The 21444-nt window shown below is 44.5% G+C and overlaps 1 protein-coding gene across 2 annotated transcripts in view; it reads left to right on the top strand.

Moving 5' to 3' along the window:
- The window catches only part of GLP2R (glucagon like peptide 2 receptor), a 154746-nt gene that overhangs the window by 26414 nt on the left and 106888 nt on the right, over positions 1-21444 (top strand). The gene's annotated exons all lie outside the window — the stretch shown is intronic.

The raw sequence follows: 21444 nt of genomic DNA on the forward strand, positions 1-21444 counted from the left end.
CTGAGGCCAAACATTATTATTTCTCCCATTGCCATGTTTCATTACCCTCCTCCTGGCCGCCCTGACCATCACCTGCTGTTTATGTTGTGCAGCTTTTGCTAGCCTGGCTGTCTGCTCCTGCCACCACCACCGCCCATCGGATCCAGCCCAGCGGCGCAAAACAGTCCTGCGCGCTGCTGCTTCTGGGGTCAGTGGCAAATGCAGGATTTTTAAACGGGGGTTTCCAAATAATTGGTTGCGGACCAATGAAAAAAAAATATTGAGCAGAATAAATGTCCAATATATACTTTGTTGTGTAACAATAAATAATATAAATAACATTTGGGCATATACTTATACAAGTAATGCCCACAGTAGTAACGACGCTTATACACATAACACCTGCAGTAGTAACGATACTTATACACATAATGCCCGCTGTAGTAACAACACTCAGTGTTTGCCAAAGCCCCCCAAATAAGTGGGTCCTGGGGACCCTTCACTTCTAAAAATTGGGGTCCTACCTGACTTTTTTGGGTCCCAACAGAATAAAACCTCCTCTCCCCTTCTCCCCAGCATGGCACATGTGGGTCGGGGGGGGGGGGGGAGGTATCAATTGGCCCACTTGCTTAAAGATACAGATATACAGTACTAGCAACTATATAAATCCAAACATAGGGACAGTGCGTGCCGAAGGGACGCGCCAAAAATTTAAGGCATGTTTTTTTTGGGGAAGTGGTGTGGCCACATAATAGTACCAATTCACATTACACCACACACCGTAATGCCCAGTACACATTACAGCACACACCGTAATACCCAGTACACATTACAGCACACACCGTAATACCCAGTACACTTTACAGCACACACCGTTATGCCCAGTACACATTACAGCACATACCGTAATACCCAGTACACATTACAGCACACACCGTTATGCCCAGTACACATTACAGCACACACCGTAATACCCAGTACACATTATAGCACACACCGTAATACCCAGTACACATTACAGCACACACTGTTATGCCCAGTACACATTATAGCACACACCGATATGCCCAGTATATATTATAGCACACACCGTAATGCCCAGTACACATTACAGCACACACCGTAATACCCAGTACACATTACAGCACACCGATATGCCCAGTATATATTATAGCACACACCGTAATGCCCAGTACACATTATAGCACACACCATAATGCCCAGTACACATAACAGCACACACCACATTATAGCACACACCGTTATGTACACATCATGTAATAATGTACACATTATAGCACACACCACATTATAGCACACACCACATTATAGCACACACCGATATGCCCAGTACACATTACAGCACACACCGATATGCCCAGTACACATTACAGCACACACCGATATGCCCAGTACACATTATAGCACACACCGTTATGCCCAGTACACATTACAGCACACACCGTAATACCCAGTACACATTATAGCACACACAGTTATACCCAGTACACATTATAGCACACACAGTTATGCCCAGTACACATTATAGCACACACAGTTATGCCCAGTACACATTATAGCACACACCATTATGCCCAGTACACATTATAGCGCACACCGTAATGCCCAGTACACATTATAGCACACACCGTAATGCCCAGTACACATTATAGCACACGCCGTAATGCCCAATACACATTCTAGCACACACCGTTATGCCCAGCACACATTATAGCACACACCGTAATACCCAGTACACATTATAGCACACACCACATTATAGCACACACCGTAATGCTCAGTACACATTATAGCACACACGATATGCCCAGTATATATTATAACACACACCGTAATGCCCAGTACACATTATAGCACACACCACATTATAGCACACACCGATATGCCCAGTACACATTACAGCACACACCGATATGCCCAGTACACATTATAGAACACAACGATATGCCCAGTACACATTATAGCACACACTGATATGCCCAGTATATATTATAGCACACACCGTAATGCCCAGTACACATTACAGCACACACCGTAATACCCAGTACACATACAGCACACACCGTAATACCCAGTACACATACAGCACACACCGATATGCCCAGTACACATTATAGCACACACCGATATTATAGCACACACCATAATGCCCAGTACACATTACAGCACACACCGTAATGACCAGTACACATTATAGCACACACCGATATGCCCAGTATATATTATAGCACACACCGATATGACCAGTATATATTATAGCACACACTGTAATGCCCAGTACACATTACAGCACACACCGGAATACCCAGTACACATTACAGCACACACCGATATGCCCAATATATCGCATCCCGTCCCCCGCCCTCAGCAGCAGAATCGACTTACACAGTGGGGGAGGCAGAAGGATGCACAGAGCCACAGACACGGTGACAGTGAACCTGCTCTCAAAACAAAAGGCAGGGCGCGCGGCTTTAGTGATTGGCTGCCGGGCGGCCACTGTGCAATGAGTGGGTCCCGGCGGCTGCTGCAGTGATTGGCTTACAGCGGCTCACAGGCGCAGCTAAGCGCGTCCTCGGGGACCCCTTCAGTTTGAAAAACTGAGTCCCCGGTGACCGTTTTATGGTAAAATATGCGCTATAGCGCATATTTGCGAACCCTGACACTTATACACATAACGCCAGCAGTAGTAACGATACTTATACACATAATGCCCACAGTAGTAACGATACTTATACACATAATGCCCGCAGTAGTAACGATACTTATACACATAATGCCCGCAGTAGTAACGATACTTATACACATAATGCCCGCAGTAGTAACGATACTTATACACATAATGCCCGCAGTAGTAACGATACTTATACACATAATGCCCGCAGTAGTAATGACGCCTATACATGTAACGCCCACAGTGTGGCTGGGTGGTGGGTGAAGGAACTTGTGCGGCAGGAGGGTTGAGTGGGCGGCCGGGTGAGTAAGGTGCTGTGTAGGTGACTGAGTGCATCATCGCCGCAGCCATGCCCCGGGTCAGCTGTACCCTTTGACCCTCCCTGTCGCCGGGCCTGAGTACATGCCCCACCCCCATAGGCAGACATGTCACTAATCAGATCCCACTCCAGCACAGCCCCCCACAAATAGGCAGACTTGTCACATATTCACATGCCCCAGGCCCTCCAGCACCCCCCCCCCCATAGGCAGACAAGTCACATACCCCTCCAGCACAGCCCCTATACACAGACATGTCACATGTACATCCCTCCAGCGCAGCACAGCTCATTCTCTACCCCCACCCCATAGGCAGACATTTTAGACATATTCAGAATTAGAATAAGTCTGACATGTCTGCCTATGGGGGAAGGGGGGGTCTGAATGTCACATGTCTGCCTATGGGGGGGGGGGGGGGGTCCTGAATGTCACATGTTTGCCTATGGGGAAGCTGAGCTGAGCTGGAGGGGGATCTAACTTACACAGTGAATCTGTCTGCCCTAATGCAGACAGCAGACTGTCACAGACCCCCTTCCCCCTCATGTACAGGCATGTCACATATACAAATAATCCCCTCCAGCACAGCCTACACTGTAAAACTGGCACATGCTGTTCCCCATGTCCCTCACACACACAGTGGCAGGACTGAGTCTCTCTCTCACCCCTTCCCCTCCCTCCTCCCCCCCAATTCCCTAAAAAGGTTTCCAACCAGTGTCCCCAGAGCCCACAGTGTGACTCACTCACATATTTCTGAAGGCTGCAGCCCGGCCACAGCGCTGTTGCTCCTCGTCTCTCAGGCTGACGTCATCAGTCTGAGAGGCGCTCCCCCTGGCTGCCAGCGGCTGTATCTGCAGCTCATTGCAGCCGCAGCAGCAGGGAGGAGGGAGGGAACGGACGTACACACGCAGCCATCTTCATTTAGGGCGCAGTGCCGCGGCCAGCCAGGCCAGCACAGACGCCGCGGCAGCCCAGTTAGGTAGCATAGGCAGCCATTCTGCTAGAAAAGTTGCCGGCCCACCGGGAAACGGCCCGGTTTCCCGGTGGGCCAATCCGCCCCTGTATATCTTCAGAATCAACTGACCCATTTAAGTGTGGGCTTCGAATGATTTTGGTCCCATGAAACTGGGCCATTTGGTTCCAGAGAAATCTGTCCTCAAATAATATGAACAGCCATGAAATTACATTTCAGAAATGAAAAAAATTGGTTTACCTGCAATATCTCTAGAACCAATGAACCTATATGGACCAGGTATCAGATTGAAGGCCCAGCAATTGGGGTTTGACTGAGATCAACCTCGAGCTTCTGTGATGCCGGAGGGGGAACTGGCAGCTGCTGGAACCGGGTGGGGGTTGGAATTAGCGGGACCCATCAGGGCCATCTTAACAGCAGTGTGGGCCCCTGGGCAAAGCAATGCACTGGGGCCCTTACCCATTCTCCCCTCCTAGGGGTGGGGGGTTCTATCAGCAGCAGCTTAAATATCCCACGGGTGGCAGGGGTTGCTCTATCTTCCACTCAACATGTAGGAGGACCTGGAGCAGTAACTTCTGCTAATTACTCCTTTACTGCACAGCATGCTTGCCTACTTTCAAATTCACCTCTCCGGGAGAAGCCCGGAGAGGCAACACGTCAGGAGGGCGGGAGGAAGGCTGACATCACTTGACCCCGCCCCCATGCCGGAAAACTCAGTGATTTGCGGGCCACAATCTCGTCATTTTTGCCCCGCCCCCTCTCCACGGACCCTCGAATTCCAGTAATTAAACCAGAAGGCATGGGGGGGTGGGGGGCTATTACCACAATTTGGGACACTTGCCTATCTTCCCGGGGGGGCGGGAGGTGGACCGGATTTCTGGGAGGCTCCCGGCCATTCCAGGAGTGTAGGCAAGACTGCTGCACAGGTGGTGGTTGGGAGAACACTAACGTGTGGAAGGGGGCACTGAGCTGAATGAAGGGTCCCTTGTAAATGACTTCCAGGGAGGTAGGGGGTGTTTTATACACAGGGGAGGGTTGGATAATGGAGTGGGCTTAATATTCATCATTTTCCGGTGGAAGGGCAGCTTGTTTGAATGCATATATCACCATTATCTGGAAATAGATTTCTAAGCCTTCAATAGTACAAAAACCTAGAGTCCCAACTTTCAGGAGGTGCTGGGAACTTGGGGATCAGAGATCAGGAGCCAGAGCAATCCATTGACAAAAATATAAAACTGTACACCAGATGTTTGGAGCTGGAGTAGGGACCGGCTGATGGAAGGCTGATATCTCTGGTTCTGGACATGATAGAGACAAGCTGATAGAGTCGGCAGAAAGGGGAGAGTCCCAATTTTTGGAATATACTCTCAGAAAAACGTTGTCAGAGAGAACCTGAGAAATATGCTGGGAAGTGCAATTAACAGGTCAGATGTGGACTGCTGTTTTGAAGTTGGATATCTCCAGTTCCCCAGGGCCGATTTTCAAAATTCTGGTATCCCTGGAAAAAGGGGATCCCCAGCTATCAAAATAGGACCCTTATACACCCCCCTCGACAAGTGCCCATTCAGCCCATACGAAAAGATGGCCCTGGGACCCATGTTATCCTATGGAGAAAACGTTCCAGTTTTGCCTGGCAGTATCTCTGGTTCCCGGGTGGCTAGAGACACGGGGTTGGGCTCATTGGAAAGCCCTGACCCTCAGCTACAAAATGAGCCTATTTGGAGAGTGTGCCTGTGCTGCAGCCTCTGCTTGTGTTGTAGTATCCCTAACCCCCAATACAGAACTTTAAAGATAGTTATCACAATGCAGAAGGAAGTTGGGTTCTGGAAGAGTGGGTTATAGTGGGTGTTCCTGAGGGGCAAGAGGGGGTGACTAGCCAGTGGCAAGTGTGTCAATGACAGCAGCTGCACCATGTTCAGACAGAGAAATTACTTTGGGCTGGTGTAAATTTGAATGGTGCTACCCATGATACAGCTAAAGATGCGCTGATATGGATTTGCACTGCTGTAATTGGGTGCACATTAGTCACGGCATTCGCTGTATCTATGCAGGGTCGTCTTAACATTGTTCATGCTGGACAAAGCAGTGCCCTGGTGACCCTATCCACTCATTCATGGCAATTAAATCATAATCCTGCACCATCCAACCACATGCTTTCCTAAGGTGAATTGCTGTCAGCACTCTGATTTGTGGATAGCTCCAACCTTTCACCAATCAGCATGCTGACAGACATTCACTGTCTGGCTGCAGGCTGGAAGGCAGACAGAGAAATGCTGAACTCCACCCCTGCTGGAAGTTCCCTAGAATCATTTGGCACTGTGCAGATCCCCAGAGATCATATACCTTGGGATGGCCCTGCATCTACATCCAGCTCAGAATCACACTTTATTAGGTACTTTATTCCGATTGATTAAATGAAAACAATTAACCACTGCTTTAAGTAATGGTAATCTTTATAAAGGCTCTGCCATTATTTTTCCTGAATCACTTCTACTGTTTTTATTGTTCCATTATGTTAATGGCAGAGCTGTATTTTCCATTATATCCAGTTACAGAACAGTCGTGCACAGCGTTGATCAATATGCAGCTAAACTCCTGAAACGTCTGGTTCTAAATGTCTCGGCACACACTCTATAATATATACCTGAAATGACAGTATAATCCACAGTCATGAAATCTTTAGAGGGATCATTTATAATATGATTAGCCAAATCTAGAAACGGTTCAAGCATGATGGAAATTCTCTTATCTGAATGTTGTTTAATTATTTAACATTTTGATTTAAAATAATATCATCTAAGGAAACCAGACCTGTAGCTTGGACTGCATCCAGAAACAAATTCTTCTGGACATGTAATATGATATTTAAGAAGAGCAATATGGTCACTTACATGTATCGGTTGAGCAGTGTAATGTCTGGATGAGGTACTGTACAGTACATTGGAAGGGAAGAATATTTAGTGATGCAGAAATTGTAAGGGATCTTTTAACATCATATATAAACACATGTGCATTATACTTATGTTTGTCACTTTCTGTCACGGATGAAGTTCATTCTAGCATGTAAATATTCAATGGGGAAGTTGTACTAACTAAGCCTTGAAGAGAGATAATATACCAGCCAATCAGCTCATAACCAGTGGCGTGCAAAGAGGGTCGACATGGCACAGGGCACACTGCACAACCCGCACCCATCTGTTGAGTACTTACCCCTCAAGAGTCCCAGGTCAGCAGCAAGACTGCTGCTCAAATCATCAGGAAAATGGTGCAGCGTACATTTTTCCAGAGACCTGTGCATGCCCACTGGACTCTGGTACAGTGCTAGGGTCTCTTACTGACCCAAGTATTCACTGCACTGCTGGCTAAATATACCAGACCCTGATAGAGACTGTACACAGGCCTGCTCTCTTAAAATGCCCCTATTCCTAACAGGCTATGTTTGAAAAATGAGATCTGATTGGTTGGTAGTTTATCTCTCTCCATTTTATCAATCTCCAAGGCTTAGTTCATCTTCCACATTATAATGAATGACTATATCAACAGGAATGTAAGACAGTGACAATTGAAAGGCTATCTTTTACAGCAGGTTTTTTTAAAGTAGTCATATAGATTTATTTATTACTACCGTAGTAAACCCACTCAAAACAAATGCTTGGAAGGCTAGTCTGCTACTTTGTGATTGCTACTGTGTTTGTGCACGCGTGAGAATAGGGTTGCCACCTTTGTGTTGAGAGATTCCCGGACAGTGACCCACCCTTTGACACACCCACAGCCCACCCATTGAGCCGCCCCTTGACCCGCCTTATGGAGGATTTTTACATTTGCTTCAAATTTATTCTTGATTTCACACACAGTAATGCCACATACACATTACATCACGTCACACACTGTAATGCCCATTACACATTATGCCACACACTGATGCCCATTATACATTATGCCACACCCCGTGATGTCCATTACACTTTATGCCATGACTGGTCAATTTAAAAAAAAACACCAGAATGCCTATTATATATACCGGCGCTGCCGGTCTCTAGCTGGCTTTCCCCGACAGCGCATGATCTCCTGCCTCCAGTCTTCAGTTCCCGGACATTGTATAGCCCGAGAACGCCACCCATCCAGACTCCGGACTCCGAAAACCCGGTCTAATTACTGGACTGTCCGGAGTAATCCCGGATGGGTGTTAACCCTACGTGAGAAAGCAAGAGATGTAGTTTCACTCACTGCAAACAGATGGCACTGTTTTGGAGACACACAAATGGACACTAGACATACAGATAGAGCCATCCTCATCTAGCCTCTCAGTTCACACCCCCTCCCCGACACATGCACACACAAACTAAGACAATTGTAGTGGATACTGATGCTACAGAGCACATTATAATCGCAATGACTATATATTCAGGTTTGGTTGTTAATATGTGTTGCCTTCAAATAGAACAGAAGGTCTGCTCTGGAAATACAATTGAATTCACTGCACAGTCCCTTCAAGTTGGAGCTTTATAGCTGTAGATATCATAACTCAGGTCATGATGGCCAATGTTCTGGTCTATTGATGTCACTTCCTACTTTTGACCTGCCAAACATTTAGATCATTGTGGGCAAGTACTATGTGTCCCCAGTTATTGAGAACTGATCTGCTGGCACAGCACCAAAGCTTTTCCCTGTCACTTCTGTGGAAATTACACATTACTTTGTTTTACTTTTAAAATGCAGCACCATGACTACTGCCTAGAGATATAAATTAGAGAAGGCAGCGGAATTGCCAAATGCTTTACAACAGTTGCAGAGATTCCTGTGGTGATACTTTTCTCGTAATTCAGCAGAAGAGAGTTTGTTTTATTGAAGAGTAAGGAATAACAATTGGAAGAATGGAACATTGCCAATGTACTAAGATAATATGGAGGGGAATTATGTAAATCGTTAGGGATCCAGTCAATTTACCTACAGCCAAAATACAGACCAACATTGACCGATGGTCAAAATACCTACAGTACACGTTCAAAACCCTGACATTCATTATGCCATTATGGTCACAATTCTGACACGGTCAAAACACTGACTTAAAATGTCGACAGGTCAAAAAGCCAACATGAGGTTTTTCATGATTTTTTTATTTGAAACCAATGTGTTCATACTTTATCATCCCATTGAACATGGAGGGGAGGAATATAATAGTGTGTCGAGCACAGTGAACCATGCGAGAGGACGTGGTCATAGGCGTGCGCAGCCCGCTTTCTTAGGGGGTGCACCATTGGAGGGGCGTGTCCATCACTACCTACTGGGCGTGTCCATCATCGCCTATTATTACACATAATGCAACACACTAATGCTCATTAGACATAATGCCACGCACAATAATGCCCATCACACATGCCACACACAGTAATGCCCATTCCACACACCATAATGCCCATTACACATTATGTCAGGGCTTAAAAAAATGTTAGTAAAACAGGGACAATAGGGACTGTGCGTGTCGAAGGCGCACGCCAAAAATTTACACCGTAATGCATATTACACATCACACAGCCATTACATAGTATATCACATTCCATAATGCCCATTACACGTTGTACCTTTAATTCCCATTACAGGTTACGCCTCACACCGTGATGCCCATTACAGGTTACGCCTCACACCGTGATGCTCCTTACACATTACCCCTCAGACTGTGATGGCCATTACAGATTATGCTATGGGGGGAAGGGGTGTGAAATGTTCTTTGCCAGGAGTCACATGCTCTTTACCATGGGTTTCGTGCTCCCTGGGAAGGGGGTGGTTAAATGCTCATTGACAAGGGGAGTTTCATGCTCATTGCTGGGGGTGCGCACTGCACGTCAGCACTCCCAGGAATCCGGACTTCCGGGTAGCGCTGGGTGCTCTTCCTATAAGATGCCCACCGGAGCCACAGCCTCCTTCCCTTTTGAGCCTGCTGGCTGGGCGCTGCATTCCGCACACTGAAGCTACTTTACTTGTCAGTGGCAGGCAGCATCCGGCCAGTGGCTCAAAAGGAAAGGAGGCTGCGGCGGGACCAGGACACTTGTACCCCAAGTACCCAGGGGCAAATGCCCGCCCGAACACATAATATACATATACACAGCTCTCTATGCATGCGCACACACACACACATACAGAGCCACCCCACACATAGTATACATATGCACAGCCCCCTTTTGCACACCCACATACACACACACAGCCTGCACACATACAGATGTAGTATACACATAAATAGCCCCCACACACATAGTATACATATATATAGCCCCCCTACAGTATGCACACAAAATATATATATATATATATATATATATATATACATACACATACATACATACATACATATACACACACACACACAGCCCATCTATACATATACACAGATATACACAGCCCACACATATATACACACATAGTATACATACAGGCACAGCATGCACACTCACAATGTACTGTAGTATATACAGAGCCCCCCCCACACACATAGTATACATATACAAAGCCCCCCTATACACACACACACACACACACACACACACACTATATATATATATATATATATATATATATATATATATATACATATATACACACACACACAGCCCATCTATATACACACACACACACAGTATACATATACACAGATATACACAGCCCACACATATATACACACATAGTATACATACAGGCACAGCATGCACACACACAATGTACTATAGTATACATATACAAAGCCCCCCTATACACACACACACACACACACACACACACACACACACACACACAGTATACTTACATAAAGCTGATAAACACACACCTTTATGACATAACAAAAATAGGCAGCCAGCATTATTAGACCAATACAATCACAATGTTTTATACCATCCCCCCTCCCCCTCTAAAACAAAGTCAGTGCTCATATAACATACAAACTCCCCTGTTCCAGCTCACCTGCAGCACATTTCAAACATCAGCATCAGGAAGTCCTCACTCCTCACCCGGCCACTCGCCCCGGCCAGCACTGTTTCAGTAATGCCTGGGAGGAGCTGTCTGTGCACTTCAGCTCCCCCTACAGGCAGCCAGGTTCCCCACTACGATGTAGTGTATCCTAATGCTATTCTGTGATGTCGGACCTTGCTGCAGTCGTGCGGGGGTGCCTGTCATTAGGAGGTGCCTGTGCACCCCCGGCACCCCCTGTGCGCACGCCTATGGACGTGGTATACTTATATGGTGTCCGTGTTGACCTATGTCGAGAGACACCTAAAAAATTTTAAAAAATCATGTCTACTTTTTGACCTCTCAAAAATTTAAATGTCGGCATTTTTGACCATGTCAGCATTTTAAATGTTAGAATTTTGACCATGTCGGTATTTTGACCTTGTTGGTATTTTGATCAGCGGCCAATGGTGGTCATATTTTTATCGGCGGATTTTAACTGTAGGTAAAGTATACTGAACTCAATCATTGTGATATATTGGCTTTTGGCCCAATTAATAGCAGTAATGGGCGTTGGGTTACACTTTCAGGAAAATGTGTTAATAAGTGTCAAAAAAGTATACAATATTGGGCCATTGGTAGACAAATGAGGCACCTTGCATGGGTAAAATAAACAACATACTTTCTATACCTGACCATTATCATCAATCCCCCCTTCCTCACTTCTCCAGTTTACTTGGCGGTACCATCTCTTCAGCAATGTCTTCAGAAAGATGATGCATGTCTAGAAAACAGGGAAGACTATGGCATAGTACCAAAGTCATTGCTAACTTCTATGCAAATGTGAAAGCTAAGTAGAATCTGGAAGAATCCTTTCTTTTCACAGGGTGTGTGGTACAGTATTGCCCCTGACTCATTTTTATGGGCCCCTCACCTTCCTTGCCGTACACTACTCAGTGCTGGGCGGGCACTCACCTTCTTACCCAGTGGCGTAAGTTCGTTCCTGTTGCCAGGAGGCAAGATATATATTGCCCCCCCCCCCCCCCACACACACACACACACACACACACACACACACACACACATACAACCCTATATAACCTTATATAAAATATATATTTCTGTTCAGATAGATAGAAATAACTTATTTAAACTTCCAGGGGAAGAGAGGTGCCCCCTTGGGAGCAGGACCCCGGCGGCAGATGACTCCATTGCCTCCCAGAGTTCTGCCTCTGTTCTTACCCCTGTGAGTGGCAAGTGGCTACACCTTTCCTAGCAGCTTGGTACTCTATTCAGAGTCATTCAGAAATGTAAATCTGTATGGTTTTTCACAAAGAATAGGGCTGGTGCAGGAATGTATTGAACAAACCAAGCGTATGGTCAGTGGTAGTGGTAGTCTGTAATTTACAAGTCTGCATATGGGCAAATATATGCATTTTGTGGGCTATTTCATTTAAGGCAGGAGTTCTTATAGCTGCATAGAGGCATCAGAGATACTAGCACTTATATGCTAATAATGCGGAAGGCGCCACACTGCTGCATTACTGGTGTGAAAGTCCAAGGACACAATATCAGACTTATCGGGCAGCCTGTGATACCCATGATCAAGTGCAAGCCGCTTGTTTCAGAGGCCAGGAAATCGCTTTGCAGCAGCAGAGATCCCTGGCCTCTTCCTTGCCCCTAAGCAGAGGCATCACACCTCCATTTTCATATTATTAGCCAGTTGCCATCCCTCTCTGCCCCCAGGGATGCCAAGAGAAATCTTGAGCCCCGGTACAACAACTTCCTGGGGCCTCCACGGACGGAGCTCCCCGCACACTCTGCGGACCTGTTGTTATGCCACTGCTTCCAAGGTGGATACACGTACAAAAATTTACACTGTAATGCCTATTACACATGTCACACACCCATTACATATTATACCACATGCCATAATGCTCATTACACGTAATGCTCATTGCATATTAGGGGGTTAACATGCTCGTTGGCCTGGGATCAACCTGCTCTGCCAGTGGTTAACATTCTCTGCCAAGGGTTAACATGCTCTTTGCCATGGGATTAACCTGCTCTGCCAGGGGTTACATGTTATGCCCAGAGTAACATGCTCTGTTAGGGGTTAACATGCTCTGCCAGGGGTTAACGTGCTCTTTGCCATGGGATTAACCTGCTCTGCCATGGGTTACATGCTCTTTGCAAAGGGTTACATGCACTTCCCTGAGTTACATGCTCTGCCAGGGGTTAAGATGCTCTTTGCCATGAGATTAACCTGTTCTGCCAGGGGTTACATGCTCTTTGCAAAGGATTTACACATACCCTCCAACATGACCCTTTCCATTAGATACAAAATGCTCTGTTTCTGGACTTTCTTGCTAGTGACAGTTACAGAGGTTGGGCTGCAGCACAGTCCAATATTCAAAAAGGAGTGCCACATATTCTGCCATTCCAAACGTCACTGTCCTGGACTCACTGCCAGTTGATGTGAACCCCCTCTTTGAATTTTGGTATGTGCTGGAGTCCAACCTCCAGGGAATAGAGCATTTTATACCTAATGTAATTGGTCATGTTGGATGGTATATTTACATGCTCTGCCATGGGTTACATGCTTTGCCAGGGGTTTACACTCTTGTTGACATGGAGTTACAGTACATGCTCTACCAGGGGTTACATGCTGACTTCCACAGTTGGATCTCAGCCCCAGCAGCATGCAGGGAAGCAGCAGACACAGAGCAACCAGCCACCCACCTTCCACCTTGGAACACAGTGACCTGGACATGGCTGGGAAATCAGGTCTGGGACTGCTGGGCTGGAAACATGGCACTGGCACCTGCTACTGCTGATGGCGGCTGGGATGGGGAGCAGGGAGGGCTGGATTCTGCAGAGTTGGTGGTACTCCGGCAGGAGGTGGCCTCTCTCTGACTCAGCTGCTCCCAGCACCCAGGGACTACCTGCTCTAAGTATCCTCCTGTTGTTGAGCCACGGTAAACTCCAAAGTTACGTGGCTAGCTCTCAGCAGGCCCTGGAGTCAGAGAGCGGAACGATGCTCAGAAGGACCTCTGTGATGCTGCTGCCCCACGCCAGCCCACGTTCGCCCACATCCGCACTACAATGCCGCTGCTGAACAACTGACTCTGGCGCACTCAGACTCGGCACACTCGCCACCTCTCGGCACCCCTGTCTGCCCCCAAACATCATCAGCTGTCCGGCCCTTTCTCGCACATGCAGAATGGGTCCTGAATATGTGCGAAATACCAAACACCAATACTTTGCATATTAGGGCACATCTCCAACCACATCTGAATCAGGCCCCCTAGTCCCACATAATTGTATAAACCTCTTAGGGCCAGATATATCAAGCTTCAAAAAGGGATACAATTGAGAGTGATAAACAGCTAGTCAATCAGCTCCTAACTGCCATGTTAGAGGTTTGGGGTTATCAGGCCTTTAGGGCCAGATGATTCGAGCTTCAAAAAGTAATAGGTGAAGAGTGATAAACAACCAGCCAAACAGCTCCTACCTGTCATATTTCGACCCTGTCCGTAACATGGCAGGTAGGAGCTGATTGGCTGGCTGTTTATCACCCTCCATTGTATCACTTTTTGAAGCTTGATACATCTGGCCCTTAGTGCGTAAACAAAACAAATAAAAGCTTACTGTAGTCTTACTTTACCTGAGGATTAAAATCCAGGCACCTATTTCTTTTTTTTAATAATGGTCTTGAATAACAGAGTATAACGCTATATAGCCTATACAGAATGATCCTATTAATACTACAAAAACTGCACCTGAAACAAAAACCATTCAGATTTTGTTATGGTTCTGTTCACCCATAGACCACACAGAATGTTCAAATATGCCTCGCATGACAGATCGTAGCAGGGGCTCCATACAGCATACATAGCTTTTTACCAAGATCCACAATTTATTTTTTTTGTATGTAATAAATATAAAACATTTTATAAACATGCCTTACGCACCAGCTGCTTGCACTCTGTAAAAATGATCACAGATGAATTGCTAACAGTCTCCATAAAAGACAGAACATTTGGTGAATAATGTTGAAACCGACATGGAGGCAGAAGAAAAAAAGTGAAATTGATGTGATGGCAGCAGTCTGTGCAAAATGTGCGCTGAAGATGTTATACCGAATGGAATACATTAAAAAGAAAGACAATTTTCTTGATACAAGATTCTAAGCTAATGGTGTTTTCTCTGCTGGTTGAACAAATAATGTTTGACAATGACAGTGTCTGGCTTTTACAGTAAACCCAACTCATATACTGTATAAAGATTTATTGTAAATTGTATAAAGGATAAGGAAGAAGTCACTTCAGTTACTGCCTTAGGTAGCAGAAAAGACAAAGATGTAGTCAAAAGATCAATCTTAGGGGGGTATTCAATGTGACGGTCACGGCAGTCGAGCTTGCTCGACCGCCGTGACCCAGCCCCGTTCTTGCTCAGCTTGACCGAGAACATGCAAGCGGGATTCAATGTCCCGCCTGCAGTGGGACGAGAAGGGGGTGTGGCCGTGAGTTGCGGCCGGGAAGAGGCGAGCTGCAGCCGGCAGCTTGTGATGTCGGGCTCGTTCTGCCGAGATACCCTGCTCAATGCTGTCGGGGGAAGACAGCCAATGAATACCCCCTAAATGTCAACACCACAATGTCAACAGGCAATATGTGAAATGTGGACATAGGGGTTATTCTAGTTCACTCCTTCTGGCAAATACCTTCTTAGATGGACAAACCATGTGCACTGCAGAAGGGCAGATGTAAAATGTGCAGAGAGAATTAGATTTGTGGGAGTTATTTTGTTTCTGTGCAGGAAAAATACTGACTGCTTTATTTTTACACTGTAATATAGATCTCACTTTAAAGTATCTAACTATATCTGCACAAGTAGCATCTACCCCACCTGCAGTGCACATGGTTTTGTCCATCGGAATTTGCCCGAAGGAGTGAACCAGAAAAAAAACCCAGGTACCGAGTCTGCCTCCTCCCTTAATGTGCCCCTGACCTGTGCAGCATATATTATAGGTGTTGTAGCTGGGCTCTATGGGACCTAGGTGACGAATACAGGTGATACATAAGGTGCCATATTGCTCCACAAGTGATCAGCTATTCCAGGATATTATTCCTATTGTATGACATATCATTCCCTTCTGAAACAGTATAAAAATATTGTGTCCATACTGAGGAGCTTGGCCACTATCTATTCTAAATTCATCACAGATTTCGCAGATTTTGTAGATTTAGCAATTAATAATGAACACAATATTTTGTTTAGTAGGAAAGAATTGTTATAGAAAATAATATATTTGAGATTGGATGGAGCATGAATTATAATTTTATACAGAAGTCCCTTAACACTTACCTACAGTACTACATATACAAATGGGAAGATATACAGTAGGGCTGGAGTCTGTTTCATTTCACTTATACTGTATCTGCTGCATGCCAGTTGTATAGAAGATGAGAGGCCATGTTTGTTTTCATGTTCTATGAAGAATGATCCTTAAGGGTGTGTAGATTTGGTGCAATTTGCAGATAACAGTCAGAGATAATATGTAGTATGAGAGGAATCATGACCTTTCATTACTATGTGACTACATTCCAACCATGTGCATCACTCATAACTGCATGTATGAGTAGTTCAAACAGCCTTGAACTGATGAAACCATGTACTGTATCTCTTATAATAGGAAAGGACAATCAAACTAATGGACCTGCACTCCAAAGCAGCGTGGGTCACAAATAGGTCATCAAGCGGCAAAAGATAATTGGCAACTCTTCTGGGAATGGCCAGGAGGCTCCAGAGAACTGGATGGCACTCCCGGACCCCTGGGAATGTAAGGAAGTCTGCTGCATTCCATTCCCCCTTCCTGCACATTCATTCAGCAGCTCACCCTGCCTGCAAACCCAGCTTCACCTGCTCAGACAGAAGAAGTGGGCAGGACGATAACATGTTTGGCGCTGTACAATGCAGTTAATGTAGGCATTCTAAATGATGACGTGATCACATCTCCACACCCTGTCTTTTCCACACCCCCTCCTATGCAACATGGCTTCCCCCCCCCACCCCTCCCCCCCCCCCCGAGGGAGCAGCGTTTAATTAGGCAGGTATGTTACAAATACATAATACATAAGCAATGCAAATTCATAAGGTGCATACCATCCATGTCTGCATTTGCAATCAGATCAAACTGAGATGCAATCACAAATTAAGAGGAACATTGCAACGATCAGTTACGGTGTCCCTGCGCGACTGCAGCTTGAGAAAGTCTAACCTTACTCAGATTGCTTGCAAGGCCAAGAAAAAAAGTGCCTCGTGGGTCAGTCCTTGGCCTGGTCGCTGCCAGAAAATGGGGGCAACACATTTTGTTTACAGAAATGCCCATACACCAGGAGATTGTGGGGGTTAATTGAATAAAAACCCTTGTTTATCATTGTATGATTGAGTATATGAAGATGCTACAATGTAGCGTCCATGGCTTTTTTCTATACCAAACTCTTCTATGCTCCATATACCGACAGATATGCAAGTGTAAAATATTCAGTTAATCAGCAGTCTCCTTTTGTGTCCTAGCTACATGCCGCTAAGACACATTTTCTGGTAAAAAATATGATTAAAAAAACAGATAAAGTACCTGGTGCTGGAAAAGTCTAGTGGATATGGTATTTTACTCATGTCAGCCTTATCACGTCACGTTGAAAGTGTTGTTACAGCCACCAATTTGACACTAATAATCACCCCCCACCCCAGGACAGGTGGGACTGTGTACCTTGTTTTTTCCCTTCCATCAAAATACAAGCACATGTACCTCTGGCAATAGGAGGTCTCCTGCTCACTAGTGCCAGGTTGCCTGCTCACCAGCAGTGGTGGGTCTCCTCACCTGTTCAGGCAATGATGGGTCTTTCTCTCACCAGTGCCATCTCCTGCTCCCACTTCACAGACCTGGATCTTCTGCTCACTAGTGCTTCAGACCTTTTAAATGTGCCTCTTAAAAGGGGCATGGAACAGTGGTGCAGCCACTGCCCACGCGGCACTATTTGAAATTTTTTTTTATAAAAAGGTGCAGGGGATTGCCGCAAGGGGCCGTTAGGTCTTCAACCAAGCGGGCCCCAAAGCAGTTGCATCCCATGCACCCTCTATAGTTATGCCACTAAAGAGAGCTGTTGCATATGCTACACATGCAGATAGAGGTAAAAGAAAAATTATTAGAGGGGGCCTCCATAGAGGCCCTCTTTGAAAATCCTACTTTTACCTCTCTATATGCACGTGTAGCATATCCTGTAGGTGCTGCAACTGGGATCTGTAGGTCCTTGGGTGTATGAACAGTTGGTACCATTACTGCTATCTAACTGGACAGTTAGTCCAGATTATGATTCACTGTTTATTATAAAATAGAAAGAAGAAATCAGGCACAATACCGTTGTGCTAAATCAAATGGCAATCTTGTTGTAAAAAGACCACCAGATAATTGGAAGTGTAGCTCCCAGTAGTAACTTGGAGTTGATTACTTACTAAAATAGGTTTCTATTGGGAGAGAGCGGAAAAACTATTCTGATAGATTATAAAAGATTTTTAAAATTAAATTTAAAAAAACTTTTATAATCTGTCAGAATTCGTTTTACGCTCTCTCCCAAAAGAAACCTGTTTATTATAAGGCTAGCCTAAATCTGGATGTATTACAAAGGTCTAAAGGCACAAAATGTCACTTCCAAATTGTGTTTTTTTTTCATACTGTTTGATCAATGTGAGTTCCAAGCCACGCATAGAAAATAAAAGAAGAATACAGCATTCAGAAAACTGCAGTGTAATACCATTGCACATAGATGGAAAAGTTAGAATCTCATTTAATGGTTTAGTGGTTAAAGGATCTGATTGCCACTGGTAGATATGCCAAGTATTAAGCATGGGATCCAGTGTCAGCTACTTTATGCACAGCTAAGCATTGAGTCTATGCCAGGACAGTGACAAAATATTAGGTGCTATATAAAAATCCCTAAATTCTAAGAAAATAAGTTATTACAGTAATAATATTATGGTTTGCAAACAGATGGGTGTGGTATATTATGTTGATATTTCAAATGCTGACAGCATAATGTGGACATGGTCTGAAAGTCAACATTCAGGGTTTCGACAACGTTAGTATATACTGCAGTAAAGTATACTACTTTATTTCAATGTATTGTTAACCCATGGAGTGCTGCCTAAGAGATACCTGGAGTATCTACCCTGTTCATATCATGTTGGAGGGCACCGCGGTTGCTGAGTTTACATTTGGGAGTAACCTCTGTCTATATATATATTTCTTCACATGTCCTTTGTTGTTTGAGGCTCAAGCAAGCCTCTTTTGAAGTCGAGCTGCCCCATTATACATCTCTGGATGGAGACCATTACTTCAGAGACTATATATATATATATATATATATAAATATATATATATATATATATATATATATATATATATATGTATAGTTGTATGTATGCTGTCATGTACACCATTTATAGCAGTTCACAGGTTTAATAATTGCTTCACAGTAACACCAATATATAAAGTTATTTAAGTAAAAGTTATATTTTAAGGTTTACGTTCAAGTGGTTTATAATTATCAGTATAGCTTTTTTTAGCTTTTCTCTCTCTTTTGTGTTTAAATTAACTCTCTTTTTAAGATTAATTAATCTGTAGAATTTTAAGCAATCTCCCAAGGCCAATTAAAATGCAAAATGCCAACTTACAGCGTCGTACCATGATATACACCCATGGGAAGGTCTGCACATCTACTAGAGCATTCAGTGTTCCCCTTATCTTGAATTTGATTTGATTTATGTTTTGAATAGAATTGATTAAACATTTCCCGTAATAAATATGATATAAACATCTAAAAACAAAAATGTATTAAAAAAGTTACAGAAAAAAATATTTTTAATAGAGAAATGTTAGGGATAACTTGTTTTCTGTAATTTTAAGTGTTTAAAGTATCACAGACAGAGCGCTTTTAACAATTATTACAAATATGCACAGCCTATCAATGAGGCACAGATAACTTGTGTAAGAAGTCTTCATAAGGCTGAAGGAGGTGATAGACTGTAGATCATAACCCTTTGGTCCAGCCTGCTAGTCGGCTGCTCACCTGAAAGCCCTAGGTGTCAACAACTGTTGAAACCTCGAAAAACAAGCAAAGATGTCTGGGCCATGATCAGAAAATCAAATATAATACCAGTGAATAACAGAGAGTACAGCAAGTTAGGGCATTAAAGTATAATAAGCTAAGGGTCGCTAGCAGTGGTGGCTGTAGAGGTGGGGCTGCAGAGCAATCCAAAATTCAAATAGGGGAGCCCCACAAACTGTCATCTCAAACACTGATAAACATCACCAGCTAGGTGTGGCTCCCCTATTTTTATCTTGAACTTTTCTGCAGCCCCACCACTGGCTGGTAGGCATTGGAGTGTACACTATCTGTATAATTACAGAATTTACATGCAACATAGTAACATAGTAGTTGAGGTTTACAAAAGCATATGTTCATCAAGTTAAACCTTTGACCTAGATTTGTCATCTGCTATTTGAAATATATACTTTGTTATAACATTGACTAAATAGTGGCTATAGGTTGCCGACTAACGCCGGAACTCGCACATGGATTACTATGCCAACTCCGGAATCCCATTTGCCGACATCCTGAACCTAATTATGCCTGGGCAGGTTAGGGTTAGGCCCTGGAAGGGCTTTTTTAAGCACTAGTAGGGATGGGGGGTGGGGTGTGGTGGTTAGGTTTAGGATGTGGGGGAGAGGGGGGTTGAAAAGGTTAGGGTTAGGCTGTGGGGCAAGCGGTTAGGGTTAGGTGGTGAGGTATGGGGGTTAGGTCTAGCCACTAAGTGGGGATGGATAGGGTTAGGCTGCAGGAGGAGGATTAGGAGGTAATGGGGGAGAGAGTTATGGAACACCTATCGAGATCCTAAGTATTTGGATGCCAGTGTCGTTCCTTTGACCTAAAGTGTCACCAACCCTGGGAAAGTGTTTGTATCCCTCTGGCGACCACAGCAATGTCTTGTCCAGAAAGACTTGATTTTTTTTCCAGCCCTGATCCAAGTATATGGTCCCAGTCCTATGCACATCAACATGATATGATGCTTGTTATTACGGTCCCCTCCTCATCCTACTAAATGTGGGAGTATCTCAGACATACTAGGGTCTGCAAATGTGTCATTATTGTGTTATATTACATTTTAATTCTATCTACAAGGCCATCAGTATAAACACCTTTAAAATGTAGTTTCTTATCAGCACTGCTTTTTTAAACATTGCACAGTAACTTGTTTTGTTAATCTATGTTACATTCAGCGTTGTTTTCATAAACATCGTCTTAAGCTTGATGAAAAGCAGATGCAAATGGAAGTTTATACGTTTAAGGAACTGTTTACATTGCTCGCTCAGTGGCCAACATCCAAATAACTATGACATGGTTTAAAATAACAAGCAATAAAAAAAGAAGGTAGAGAGATATTAACAAGTAGAGGATCACCATGGGCTGGTGAATCGACAT

The sequence above is a fragment of the Crinia signifera genome, chromosome 6, assembly GCF_055691185.1.
Source record: "Crinia signifera chromosome 6, ASM5569118v1, whole genome shotgun sequence".
NCBI lineage: Eukaryota > Metazoa > Chordata > Amphibia > Anura > Myobatrachidae > Crinia > Crinia signifera.